This window comes from Sus scrofa, chromosome 6, assembly GCF_000003025.6.
Source record: "Sus scrofa isolate TJ Tabasco breed Duroc chromosome 6, Sscrofa11.1, whole genome shotgun sequence".
In the NCBI taxonomy this organism is placed as follows: Eukaryota; Metazoa; Chordata; class Mammalia; order Artiodactyla; family Suidae; genus Sus; species Sus scrofa.
The window spans coordinates 151534019-151549447 of NC_010448.4; the positions used below are offsets into that span (position 1 = coordinate 151534019).

Genomic DNA, 15429 nt, shown 5'->3' on the forward strand with positions numbered 1-15429 from the left:
GGAAGCTGTAAGAGTTGAAAGGGCTTTGGTGCTAGTCATGGGTGGATTTGAATTCTGACCATGCATCTTATAAGCACAACTTTGGGCATATTTTCGAGACTAATTTGCTCAGTTGCAAGAAGAAGAGAAAATATTTCTCTTGTAATACTTTTTCTCAGGATTAGCTGATAATTGTAAGGGGGATGTAGCACCTGACACATAGTAGGAGCTTACTAGAAAGTGTGTCCTTTCTTTGCTTCTGTGTGCAATTCACACTTGGGCAGATCAAAGGGCAACTTAGCTCAGTGAGTGCCAGCTAATGCTTTCTAAATATATCAAGTGCATACCTCAGAGAGAGCTTGCTTGGCCTTGGCAGTTCCCTCCATAATCTTCCCAAATTGCATATGTTCTTTGCAGACTATTAGACACAGACTAAACATTCACCCTCTGCTTCCATCTACCTTTCCTTGGGCTTCTTGTGTTTACTCTCTCCTCTGGCTCTGGGCTGAAAAATCGACTTTGTAAGAAATTTCCACATAAAATGCTCTTCTTTTTAACTAAGAAAATAGATGCTTTTGACAACTGCACATCATTATGATAGTTATACTATGTATAATATTCCTAACATCTGCTTCTCTGTCAGCTTCCCAAGGCCTAACTGACTAATAACATGATGGGCTGATACAAAATCAGCTGTGTCGGTTTCATGCACAGCTCTGCTTCATGGGATGTGGGGGGAGGCACTGGAGGTCAGAGCTGAATATTCACTTTAGGATTAGTCTGAATGGAAACAAATTTTGTAAGCCAGACAGGAAAGCATGCTGTTCTCAGACAACCAGGCTGGACTATATGTCCTCCTTCCTTGCTCCCAAAGCACCTTGTGTGTTTTCCTCTGGACAGGGAGTGCTGGGCTGTGGAATCTGACTGCCAGGAGATCCTGCTGTGTGGCATTGGGAACTATGTCTAGATACTTACGTCACAACACAACAATGGGAGGAAAAATTATGTATACATGTATGTGTAACTTGGTCCCCATGCTGTACAGTGCAAAAAAAAATAAAAATTATAAAAATAAAATAAAAGATACTGCACAGTCAAAAAAAAAAAAAAAAAAAAAAAGAAAAACGAAAAAACAAAGCATTCCAGATCTGTGTTAAATTGCTCTGTGCCCTAGCTTTTTCATCTGTAAAATGGGCTTTAATAATAGCGCTTATGGGGTGTTCCCATGTGGCTCAGCAGATTAAGAACCTGACTAGTATCCATGAGGATGTGGGTTTGATCCCTGACCTCACTTAATGGGTTAAGGATCCGGCATTGCCACAGCTGTGGTGTAGTTTGCAGATGCCGTCTGGATCTGATGTTGCTGTGGCTGTAATGTAGGACAGCAGCAGCAGCTCCAATTTATCCCCTGGTCTGGGAACTTCCATATGCCGGGGGCGTGGCCCTAAAAAGAAAAAAGAAAAAAAAATGCTGAATTGTCTTTCTATTTCTAAACAGTTATCCCATTGAATTTGAGATGTATATTTACTTGTGTTTTTATCCCACTAACCCATGAGGTTTGGATGGCAGGAAATGTGTCTTTGTTGCTGTATCATCAGAACTTGGTGTTGGACTTTCATATAGTATGTGCTCAATATTTGTTTAAAAAATAGCAACATAGATGTCTCTATAGCAACATGTTTCTGTCTATTCACACTATACTGCCTCAGTCCCCACATGATTACTACATCAATGGACCAGAGTGATGTATTAACCATTTGTCCTTTTTAAAAGTCTTTTACTCGAGATATAATTAATACACAACAATCTGTACTTGTGAGGGCTTAACTCTGAAACCCAAGACTTTTCATTATGAAAAAAATATGTTCTTATTGTTTAACAAGATTTATTTAGTAGAATTACTTCTCGTGAAATAAGAAAGCACAGCTAGAAGTAAATGGTGAAAACTGCAGGGAAAAAGACAATGAATGGTCTTTCAATAATATGTGTTCCAAAACATTTAGTACAGTTCAAGATATCTGTTATGGACAAAATATGGACATTTTGACTTAGTCCAGTGGCAAAATACATGCATTTAGACAGGGACCCAATAGTAAATAGCCTGACGGACTTTCCTAAAATGAGAGACTGTTCTAGAACTCTTAGGAAAATAAGTTTATGTTGCTTGCCTCAGGTAAAAATCAGCTTTATATTTGTTTTATTAATAGCCCTCTTTGAAAATATGTCCTATTTAATTTCACACTGATTGACCTTCTACTATTTTGCGACCTTGAACAGGGTTCCTGAAGTTCCTTGTGGAATGACACAGTTTCTAAAATGGCCCTGTAACAGAAAAATGTGTCTAGAACTTAAATGGCTCGATATCAAGAACATGTTTCATTCGCTCAAATTTCATCTCTATTTGGGAGACAATTTTAGAGTCATAGCAGTGAACTTACAGGAGAATGGAATCAGACAGTGACTACTTTCTCCTGTGGAATCTTTTATTCAGAAATGCTAGGTACTGGATACAAAGGTTAAACAATATGAACAAAGATTAATGTAATCGGCGTCCATAGAATCAACACTTCAAAGTCATGGGGGCAAGCCTAAGAGCGTCAACTAAGTCAGAATTTCAGGAACAGGAAAGTTTACCAGAGAAAGTGGCATCCAAGATGAGATGCAAAGGTCAAGGCAGAGTTAGCCAAGTGCAACCTGGGCATGGAGGGTCCTGGCCAGCATGTATACCACCCAGAGGAGAGAGAAAGTTTGAGTGCTGGGGAATGTACAGGTCATTTCTTATGACCGAGTTTGAATGAGAGAAGAGTGTCTCTAGATGAGTATCCAGGGGTGAGGTCACGGAGGGTCTTGCTAGCAATTATGAGAGTGGGCTTTCTAATAAGGGCAGTGGAAAATCACTGAGGGGGTTTTAAAATGGATGGGGGCATGAGAAAGTGTTTTCTTTAGAGTGACCTTTCCGACTACAGTGTGAAGAATGAGTAGAGAAAGAAAGAGAAGAGGCAATGAGATCACTTAGGAAGTTATTGCAATAAAGTTGCCAGGAGTTGGTGATGACTCACATGAACACTATGCTCTTAGGGATGGAGAAGAGAAGATAGATTCTAGAGATATTTTAGAGGCTTAATGTATGGAGCTCAATGATTTATAGGGTATAAGGAGTGAGAAGGCAGTGAGACATCCAGATTTAAGCAATTGGGTGATGTGGGTGTCATTAATTAAGGAAGAGGAGAGGAGTGTGTTTTTTGGGAAGGAAAATAAATTCAGTTTAGGACATGGTCTAGCCAATCAAGAAGAAAGCCAAGAGATACTAACACCAAAGTCAAGGGGAGAAGGTTTTTCTAAGAGAAAGGAATGGTTAAAATATAAATGCTGGCAAGAAGTCAAATAAAAAAGAAATAAATTAGAAAAGTCTACCAGGGAGATCCAGGTTTCAGTTAGGAAAAACAAAACTGTAGAATTATTAAATAGGTTCTTAATGCAAAAGAGTGAGGTTTCCATGAAGAAGTGTTTCCAGTGCAGAGGTGTGGGAGAGAGGAGCACAGTGGAAAATGGGTTTATGGAAAGTAAAACAGCAACATCAATAATATTCATATTAGTGTGTAACTTGAAAAGTGCTTTACTAGCATTACTGAATTTTATACTCTAACTGTCCCCTGAAATTGGCACTCTCACAAGGTCCCTTTCATAGATGAGAAAACTGAGGTACTGAGAGGCTAAGCAAATTTCCCTAAAGTCACATATCTAGCAAATAACATATCCAAGATTTGAACACAGATCCTGGCTCAGACTCCTGTTCATAATTACAAGTTATGGTGTTGTCTAGGTGTCATGCACAAAACACTATAAAGAGCAGAATATAGGAAATAACAGACGACCACAAAGACTTGAGTCTTATGAGAGTTTGACCTTGTGAGTTGCATGATTTGGGATCCCTTGCTGGTTGCCTTCGGATTGGGCTCAACCAATGGGTTATTAGTGGGCAGAAGGGGAGGAGAAGTCACTCCTGTTTTGGCATCCCGTATCTGGCAAGAGCTGTATCCCTCTGGCAGGGCCCTCCTCCTTTAGGGCTCCCATCCACGCTGAGCTCTGATAGAAGCTTCTACTCCGTCCTTTCACTCTGTAGTGGGGAGTAACAGCTGTTGCCGGCCTCGTGGTACCTCACCATTCCTTGCTTATTCCCTGAACATTACCAACACTTTTCTAAGTAGGGGCTTCATTAGAGCCTCCTTATCTGAATCACCTGGAAGTGAATTATGTCTTCCTGAATTATGGAGACAGTAGCCAAGAGGTAATGGGGACATGAAGACTGAAAGATTTAACTGGCTGCAAAGCCTATTTGTTCCATCACCATAAATAACAATGATGAGGGTTGCAACACTCACTCACAATTGTTGGCATTTTACAATTTATAAAGTGCTTTCACATGTTCTATCATGTGAGTCAAGAAATAATCCCAAAGAGGAGGTGCTATTTTTACATTTTAGACACGCAAACGGAGGCTCGGAAAAGTTAATTTGTTCAGGGTCTCCCAGTTGACAGAGTGGAGCCTCCTGAACCGGGCCTCCTGAGACCAAGACCAGCATTCTTTCTACTACATCTCGTCTGCTTTCCATTAGTTAGTAAGATGACAGGATGCCTTCCCTGTATAAAGCCTCGTGCAGTGGGCAGGCAAAGAATGTCTAAATCATGTCAGGAATCCCCAAGGACTCAATGCATTTCACACATAGCTAGCTTCACCAGAAACAAAACTTCCCTCCACCTCCTGGGATCTGTCTCAGTGTGTGTAGGTTGATGAAGACTAGTAAAGCATGCCAACTTCACGAACAACATCAGCATAGAGTGGGAACGGATGAAAGGTCTCTGGGGGCGGAGAATACCTGGACAAGGTACTAAAAGTCCGCGCACAATGCCAAGAGATCATGCCGATGACTTCATTGGGCTTATGCCTTGGGTCTGCAGCCCTTTCCCAACATATCTGGCCTTTCCCATATGAATACTGCTTATTTCTCAAGTTCCATGCAACCTGATTGGAGATTCAGATTTGATAAGCATCTTCTGAGGGCCCACTCTGTGCCAGATGTTTTAAAATGAAGGATCTTATTTTAATTCACATAGCAGATCAGACTGGGACTGCCATCTTTGCTCAAGGCTATAGGGCTGATGGGAAGGTGAAGTAAAACCCAGGTCTCCCAGTTCGTTTCATGATTGAATTCTCTCAATTCTGCTACCATAGTTTAGGAAGCAGTTCCTGTAATTTCTTCCCCTTTCTTCACCTTTCCTTAGATATGCCCGGTGGAAAATTAAAGAGGAATCACCTATGATTGTATTCCCATCAATTTCTCCTTTTATGCCTGTTAGTATTTGTTGTAGGTATCTGGGTGCTCCTATATTGACGATTGTAATATCCTCTTCTTGAATGGATCCTTTAACCATGAAATAGTGTCTTTCTTTGTCTTTCTTTATGGCCTTCATTTCAATGTCTATTTTGTCTGATATGAGTATTGTGTAGCTGGGCCACCATGCTGTACAGTAGAAAATTTACAGAACACTGTAAACCAGCTATAATGGAAAAAAATTAAAATCATTATATATATAAAAAAAGAGGAATCAAGTCTATGGCACTGAATCTGTTAATTCAGCCTAAGGGTGTGTGAAGGGGCTCTGCTGAGTAAGTAGGGAACAGGGCTGGTGGCATGGAGAGTTATGGCATCCCCAAATCAAGTCGTCCCTTTATTTTCCCTAGATGCATACAGAGAAAAGAAGAGATCCGAAATTGTTTTTCTGGATTCTGAAGACGTTGGCCTGGAAAACCTCTCCAGTAAAATAGCCTTTGAGAGGTTGTATTCTGATCCAGTGCTCCAGCTAGGAGTGACTGTGACAGTGACAATCAGTATATACCAGCCATTGTTCTTTTTATTATCATTTGTTGCCTAAATTATCAGCATAGTGTATCAGCCTCAGAGGTTACATCCTTAATAACAAATGACTCATTTAGACTGCCATCCTTTCGTTTTTATTTTTTTTCATCTTTTGTCTTTTGTCCTTTCAGGGCCACACCGTGGTTCCTGGAGGTTCCCAGGCTAGGGGTCTAATCGGAGCTGTTGCCTCTGGCCTCTGCCAAAGCCCCAGCTACGCAAGGGCAGGGATCAAACCCGCAACCTCATGGTTCCTAGTCAGATTCATTAACCACTGAACCACGATGGGAACTCCAAGACAGTCATTCTTGATAGGAGTCTTCATTTCCAAGTGTGACAATAACAGCCTGAAGTAGGCAGTGGCAATGATATTATGCAGAGAAGGAGACATCGAGTAAATTCCTAGACATTTTGTATGGAGTTTGTCTTCTCAGTTTGACACAAACTTACTCTCTTGTCATGCAACTTGCTTATGATTCTCTTCCATGCACCCTAGGTTATGGTTGCACCAAATTGCTCAAGCTCTTTGAACACACCATACTTTCATGTCTCTGTGAAGTTTTCCTGCAATGAACTTCCATTGTTTTCCATTTGAGGAATGTCTGTGTTTATTTTAGGACTCATCTTCTTTCTGGAAACTTCTATGGTCTCCTCTTCTCATCCCCATTCTAGAAATGTTCATTTGTTTTCCTATGCCTCATAAGTAATGATGTCTTACCCTTAGTACAGGGCTTATCACTTTATGGAAACAAAGCTATTTGTATTCTCAACACTCTGATACACTCTTCTCAGGGGAGATGGCCATTCCAATGTGAGCACTCAGTGGAAGCTGATGCTCGGGTAAGGGATCTAATTCTCCTTCTATGTGTTGTGGATTCTGAGATTTGATCATTCTCTGATCCTCACAAAGCTTTCCAGATTGTGGTTACACAATGGCAATTTATATCTCTGCTTTCAGATGGGACCAAGCTTTGGCTGGATGCCTAACAATATAGTGGACATAAATTAACATTGAAGCAATTTACAGTCTGTCATGTCTTATTGCTTAATGAATTTGTCAAAAATCATATTACTCTGAAAATTATGGCAAGCAGGGTCCATGGGGCTTATGTCTTTAAGAGCAAGATTGTTCCAGCCTCACTCAAGCAAAACTGCCTCAGTAGGCTCCTCTTTGGAACATGGATACCAGAATCTCTGAGCACTTCTGTTTATTTATCAAATCTCCATTAACATTCATTTTGCATTAGGGCTACCAGGGATGACCTTGGCCAGTTTGCAAATCCCCAACCCCTGTCCACCTGCTGTCAGAGCCAAATAGGATTTAGGGGTCTCTCTAAATGGTTGATTCTGTGCTAATATGATGTCATCCATCCCCAGCTTATGCTCATCCTAGACTTTATTACTCATTTTTAAAACAAAGCTAAAGCCCTGTCCTTTATCATGAGGGCATCAAGCAGAACCCCTTTTTCTCTCTTCCCAACTTCCCCTCTCCCTTCTTTCTGTTTTCTTCTTCTTTCCCTATCCATTTGTTCCCTGAACCTCTCCAAAACTTTGTCCCTCTCTGCTTCTCAGGAGATATCCCTGAGAAACTCTTTGCTATTTCACAGTGTAAAAACTTAGATAGACTTGAGTTTCTCTGGGCATGGCTTTTCTGATCTATAAAATGAGATTAATAACAGCTAACTTATCAAGCCACGTGAGTATTAGAATGTCTGGTATCCATCCATCCAAAACATTTGTAAATATTATTTGAGTACCTAAAATGGATGAGGCCCAATGCTTGGCATTTAGCATACATAGTTGAATTCTATGCTCTACTGTCAAGGACCTAGGAGTCTACTGGAGGAACAAATTAAAAGATAACTAAAAGTAAGGTGAGGAGTTCAGTGATTGAGATGTGCTCAAACAAGATGACAATTTCACAGCGATCTTCACAGGGCTCCTGGGAGGTGTGTGGAGAGCTGCCAGGGCTCTGTTCTGGGGGGAGGGCTACCCTTAGGTTTGAGGCCATAGTTAATACTCAGAAATGATGATGGTGCCACTTGTGGGGATGGCAGCACTGGCAACAGTAGTTATTATAATCTTTCTCTTTTCTCTGCTTCTTTTTCAGTTTCTTTCTGTGTCTTTCTTTCTTTCTGTGTCTCTCTGTTTTCCTTCCTTCCTTCCTTCCTTCTTTTCTTCCTTTCTTTCTTTCTTTCTTTCTTTCTTTCTTCTTTCTTTCTTTCTTTCTTTCTTTCTTTCTTTCTTTCATTTTACATCTCTGCATTTCTTCTTTCACACCCTGCCTATCTTATAATTCTTTTGGGAGCATATAACTATGGATTAACTGATGGCTGGCTAGAACACAATTGGATCTTTTTAATACATGTTTTTCCTAAGGAAAAATTGCCCCAGTGGCACCTGAACATATGGAAGAGCTATGGCTGGGTTGCAAACCAGTGGGGGCTGCCCCACGGAGGTGACAGATGCCCCAGGCTCATCCCATGATCTGTCTAGTTGGCCAAATGGAAGCAGGCCAGCCACCGAACAGTTAACTGTGATTCTTTTTTCCCCATTTCATTTCAATCTCTTTGTTCCATGCAACCAAAGAGCTAATGGCTGGCGAATTTATTATGACCCATTGTTTGGCTCGTGGAATAAACTGATTCTTCCCCTTTCTGTGTTCTGACTCCCCCCTTTGTCTGCAATTTTATTTTACAGTTCTTTTTGCACACATCCAACACATGCTGAGGTTATTCAAAAGCACAAATTACAGAGAATTCAATTTGCATATCTATTGAGGGTCCAATCCCAGAGTCCTTAGTCAGGCAAAATGCCCAGTGACTCTTACCTCCTTTACTCTGCTCCTTCTTGGCACCAAAATCTGCAGGCTGCCCCTCTGCTGCCTCTAGCAGACCTGGCAAATGGCCTTTAAGAACGATGGAAGCCGAGTCACACTGTAGAGGAAATGAGTTGGGCTTTTGCAAAGTTCCAGCAAAGTTACATGGAGTGTCTTATAGAGCAAGGTGGAGAAGGGGCATTCTGACAAGAGCAAAGTGGGGCCAATTTAGTACTGGTATGACTGGGAAAGTACAGGTGCTGGAGTCACACAGGGTTATGGGTGAATGAATCCCTGCTCTGCCAATTACTTGCTTTAAAAAAAATTAAACTTTTTATTTTGAGATACTTGTAGATTCACATGTAAGAGATAACTCATGTACCCTATACCGTGTTTCTCCCATCAGTTGGTTTTGACCTCTTAGGTAGTTACTTAATGTAACTAAGCCTTCTCTTCCTCATCTGTAAAAGGAGCATAATAATAGTACACACCCACATGAGACTGTTTTGAAGAGCATCTGAAATAACATCTCTGGGACATCCCAGCACAGCACTGGTACCCAGCCTGTTCTCAATGAACAGATAGTCTCCTCAGAACTAATTGAGGGTAGCTAAATAATTCTGATTAATGGAGGAATCTTGACCTGAAAAGAATCTCTAGCAGTATATTTATTATTTTGATCTAAATTCTGTCATGAAATATAGCATATATTTTAAAGTTTAATATAGGAATGATGTTTTGTCAAAAAAAAATTTAAAAAATGGAGTAACATAAAATAACTTATCATCCTATAACACCAAGTTCAAATTATTGTTAACATTTTGTTGTATTTCCCTCATCGTTGTGTTCAAAGCAAGAAAAATGTGATCATGTGTGATCAGTGTGATCACCTCTCATAGGTACCACATTAGATGGTTGTGTCTAATGTAACCATTATAAAAAGGCAGCTGTCTTAGGGCTGCACAAAACTGTCCAGAAAAGGAGTACATTTTGTATTCACTTTTGGGGGTGCCCTGTGTCTTGCTGCTGGGCAACCAATTTCTTTCTTCTTCTCCTTCAATTATTCTGCCTTCTCTTCTTTCTGTTCCTCCTTCTTTTTCTACTTATAAAGAGATCTGTATTAAACATGCTTGTAATCTTTGCACTCAACTATGGTTATTTCCTCAGAGTCCATTTCTAGGAGTGAATTTTTATGGTTCAAAGGGGCAGCACATGTTATGGGTTTTGGTACGTAGTGAATCACATTATTACCAGTTATTTAAATCAGCGATTCTTTAATCAGGATGCATATCAGAAATCATCTGGGGAGATTTTTAAGCCTATACTTCACCAGGATCAACCTCTGGAGGTTTTTATTTTAGGGCTGTGGCACTTTTAAATGCTCCCAGAGGATTCCCATATGCACATCTGGTTGGGTACCACTGGCTGAGAGGAAGACAGGGGTAAAATGTCAACAAAATTTTCAGATTACAGGAGGCTGGAGAGAAGAATTAATTAATCAGGTGGTAATATCAGTTTTCCCCAAGATGTCCATATGCTAGAATAATGAGGGAATGTGCTGAGGGGACTTGCCCTACACTCTGTAGCTACAGCAGGTAGATTATTTGATGGTTGCAACAACCCAGTCAGGAATGCATTCTCTTATTTTACAGATGAGGGAATTGAAACTCAGGGAGTTATTTACTTGCCCAAGGCCAGCATTTGCAGAAGCAGGTTTTGAACACCAGTCTTCTTGTCTCCAAAGACTGTGATTTTTTTCCCCTTTGCTGCAATTTTGCATTGGTGAATTTAAGAGGAATTAATACAAAGTTATGAACTTTGATCCTAAAATCCAAATGCATGAGAACACCATTAGGAGCTAAGTTTTATCTAAAGCATCTGTGGGAAAGGCTTAAGAAAGCATTCTCAAAGTACAGGCTAAAAATCACCCAAACTAGAATTATTAATGAGGGGAATTGTTAAAAATGCAGATTTTTGAGTTCCACTGTAGATCTACTGTATTAGGTTCTCTTAGTTGGGACCCAGAAATCTGGATTTCTAACAAACACCCGGATGATTCACATGCACACCAAAGTCTGAGAACCAGGGGCTAAGAATTTTAATTAAATGTAGGTTTAACATAAATTGATGGCACAATATTTCTGAAAAGAAAGATAAATCTGAATGTGAGCCAAATTTACATTAAGGAGCAAACACACCCATACAGTGGAAATCACTTTTGAGCAACTTGTTTTAAGGACACTTAAAATTTGCAGTGTGCACAGAGAAAAGCAATCAGCGTGGTGATGGTTGGTGTTCTTGACATAGTTGAGGGCACTGTGACAGCTCAGTCTGGAGAAGAGAAAACTTGTGGACAAAATAGCATTGCTATTTTTCAGTTCTAGGTAGGTGATGCTATTTCAATTTAGTGTAAACCAGAACTCAGCTTCTAGGAATATCAAAATTAGACATTAAACTCACATAGCAAATCCTAGATTACTGCTTTCTCAAATAACTCATTATGTTAAACTATATGTAGACTGGATGAACTGGTCAGTCAAAGGGCTTACTTTTTCTTGAGTGAAGTTTTGCTTCCAGCATGCTCTCTTTTGCTCATAAGAATAAAGTTTATTGACAGTTTTTTTTTTTAAAGACTGGTATGGATGTTGAGTCTTTTTGGTAGAATCAAGTCTTTAAAACTTACATATAAGCTCTTAAAACTCAAAGGAAGGTTGACCAAATATTTCTTAAGATTAAAAAAGTACTTATAATAGAAAAGATTGATACATTGAAATTTACTAAAATTAAGAATTTCCATTCATTAGACTGTGGTTGCCAGGAGGGAGGGGGGTGGGAGTGGAATGGACTGAGTGTGGGTTTAGTAATGCAAACTATTACATTTATAATGGATAAACAATGTCCTATTGTATAGCACAGGGAACTATATCTAGTCTCCTGGGATAGACCATGATGAAAATAATATAAAAAGAATATATGTATAAATTATTGAGCCATTTTGCTGTACAGCAGAAATTGGCACATTATAAATCAACTATACTTAATAAAAAAGAATTTCTGTTCATTAAAAACCCATTAAGAGAGTGATTACACAAATCACACACTAGAGTAGAATGTGTACAATACATATCTATAGAAAGATCTTTTATCCAGAATATACCAGGAATTCCTACAGATCAACCAAAAATAAAAGACAAATACCACAGTTAAAAAAGGCCTTAAAACTTGAACAGATATTTCATAAAGACAGACAAATGATGAATACACATTTGAAAAGTTATTTAACATCATGACTTATCAGCCAAATGCAAGTGAAATCACAGTAATATTTCATTATACAACTCAAAAGCAAAAAAGGCAACAACTCAATTTAAAAATGGGCAAAAGACCTGAATAGACATTTCTCCAAAGAAGATATACAGATGGCCAACAAGCACATGAAAAAATTCTCAACATCACTGATTATTAGAGAAATGCAAATCAAAACTGCCATGAGGTACCACCTCACACCAGTTAGAATGGCCATCATTAATAAGTTTACAAATAATAAATGCTGGAGAGGGAGTGGAGAAAAGGGAACTCTCCTTCACTGTTGGTGGGAATGTAAATTTATACAACCACTATGGAAAACAGTATGGCGGTACCTCAGAAAACTAAATATAAAACTAGCATATGACTCTGCAGTCCCATTCTTGGGCATATATCTGGACAAAACTTTCATTGAAAATGATGCATGCACCCATGTGTTCATTGCAGCGCTATTCACAATAGCCAAGAGATGTAAACAACCTAAAGATCCATTGGCAGTTGAATGGATTAAGAAGATGTGGTATATATACACAATGGAATACTACTTAGCCATTAAAAATAACAAAATAATACCATTTGCAGCAACATAGATGGAACTGGGGACTCTCATACTGAGTGAATTAAGTCAGAAAGAGAAAAACAAATACCATATGATATCACTTGTATCTGGAATCTAATATATGGCACAAATGAACCTTTACACAGAAAAGAAAATCATGGACTTGGAGAACAGACTTATGATTGCCAAGGGGAAGGGGGAGGGAGTGGGTTGGATTGGGAATTTGGTGTTAAAAATGCAAACTATTGTCTTTGGAATGGATTAGCAATGAGATCCTGCTGTATAGTAGCATTGGGAACTATATCTAGTCACTTATGATGAGGATAATGTGGGAAAAAATGTATATATCTATGTGTGACTGGGCCACCTTGCTGTTCAGGAGAAAATTGACAGAATACTGTAAACCAGCTATAATGGAAAAAATAAAAATCATTTATTTAAAAAAGAGTATTTCAGTACCATCTAGTTGAGTAAACTGGCAATGAAAAATGTTGGTGAAAGTGTAGACCTCTTATCAGTTTCTGCTTGGAATATGTGTATACATAAGTAGGAAAACTGATTGGCCAGACATACTTAGGATAAAATATGTTTACCTTTAGACATTCCTAGATACATACCCCAGAGAAATGAATACATATGTGTACCAAGAGACATGTAAAAGAATGTTCATACAGCAGCTTTATTCCTTATAGCCAAATAAAACAACTCAAATGTCCAGTGACAGTGGAAAGGATTAATACAGTGTGGAAAATTCATACAGTGGAAAAGTATACAGCAAGTAAAAATGGGGAGTTTGGGCTGTAGGGCAGTGGAAACGAATCTGACTAATATCCATGAGGATGTGAGATCAATCCCTAGCCTCACTCAGTGGGTTAAGGATCCTGCATTGCTCTGAGCTCTGGTGTAGGTCACAGACGTGACTCAGATCCTGTGTTGCTGTGGTTGTGGTGCAGGCTGGCACCTGTAGCTCCGATTTGACCCTCTAGCCTGGGAGCTTCCATATGTCACACCTGTGGCTCTAAAAAGCAAATAAATAAGTAAGTAAATAAATAAATAAATAGATAGGAGTTCCTGTTGTGGCTCAGTAGAAACGAATCTTACTAGCCTCCATGGGGACTCCGTTTGATCCATGGCCTTGCTCAGTGGGTTAAGGATCTGGCATTGCAGTGAGCTTTGGTGTAGGTCACAGGTACGGCTCAGATCTGGCATTGCTGTAGCTGTGGCGTAGGCCAGGGTATACAGCTCCCATTTGACCCCTAGCCCGGGAACCTCCATATGCCATGGGTATGCCCCTAAAAAGACAAATAAATAAATAAATAAAATTGGAAACATAAATTAATACAAATTAAAAAATTAAAAATGATGTATTGCTGCACACGGAAATATGGACAAATCTTCCATATTTCTCTATCACGGAAATATAGAAGGATCTTGATTTAAGACTGCACACTTCAAGATTCCATTTGGTGAATGTCATGAATAAACAAAACTAACAAATAGTGATAGGAGTCAGAGAGTGATTATCCCTGGAGGGGGTGATGGATTGAGAGAAACTATCAGTATTAGGAAAGTTGTATGTATTGAGCTGTGTTGAGGTTATAAGGATGCACATATGCACTTCATATAGACATAATCTAAGATTTAGAGTTTACTGTAAAACTTCAATAGTAATAATAATAAGAAAATGTAAAGGAAGTACACTAGCATTTCTGAAATCCTAATACAAGCCAGACACTGTAAAGAGAGCTTTTAAGTGACATAGATAGGAACAAACAGAAAAACTACCACCATTTATTAAGTATCAGAGACTTTATTATCTTATTTAAAACCACAGTGATCCTATGAGACGGGCTTTATTATTTTAGAAATGAATAAACAAAAAGTGAGAGAACTTAGGTCACTGTCCTGTGATCTGTGAAGCTAGGGTTCAAAAGAAACTTTGTCATAATCTATTCACCTGTAGACTTTAAGTTTCATAGAGGAAGATGACGTTTCTGTTTTGCTCACTTGTGTATCTCTAGTACCTGGCATAAGGTACTCAATAAATAGAGTTGGGTAGGTTACTGTTAAATGAATGAATAAATGGTCATGTTCCTTCCCCTGTACCAGCCTAGGTCCCTCTCTGCTGGTGATAACAACATTAGTGAAGATCAAAACACATTTTTTCAGATTTGGCTGGTGTGATGACTGGAGTCTCAAAAGCAGTTCAGAACCAGGAACGCTTATGGAATTGGGATGTCATGGGGATCCCAGACAATCCTGAAGTGCCTTGAATTGGTGGCTGTCTCTTCCCTGCTCCACCTCCCTCCACTCCCGCACACCTTACTAAAAGGATTCCTGCAGATAAGCAATTACACCTGTTCTCTATGGCCTGGGGGCTTAACTTGGACCAGGACTGATGCGCAGATGGTATGCACTGTGAAGGCTCTGCAGGTTGTCGATACTTGGAATATCAGCCTAACTTGAGACCAAAGGACAATAAGCTTCCTAGAGGGACTGATCACTGCTTAATGCAATGAAGAAATTTCTAACACTTAAGGTGACACGAACTTTCTGCAGTAGCCATGGTCCCATCAATGGGGATGTCAAGCTCCTTGGACAAGTTCCTGCAGATGCTGTAAAGGAGATTTGAACGTCACCTGAAAGCATGGACAAGATTTGTGATTTTCAAACTATTTATTTATCATTAGTGGCAGAAATGTTTCTGAATGGAAATCTTAGGTGGAAACTGCATCGATGAAAGAGATAAAAAGATGATGAGTCAGGGCTTCCTTCTTACCCTGCCCGCCAGACACTGGCAGTGTAGCTGAAACCTTAGGATGGGGAATTCATGTTCTCTTCAGTAGAAACTT

The 15429-nt window shown here is 39.4% G+C and overlaps 1 long non-coding RNA gene across 9 annotated transcripts in view; it reads left to right on the plus strand.

Moving 5' to 3' along the window:
* The window catches only part of LOC110261419, a 137352-nt gene that overhangs the window by 110366 nt on the left and 11557 nt on the right, over window positions 1-15429 (plus strand). The window lies entirely within an intron of this gene.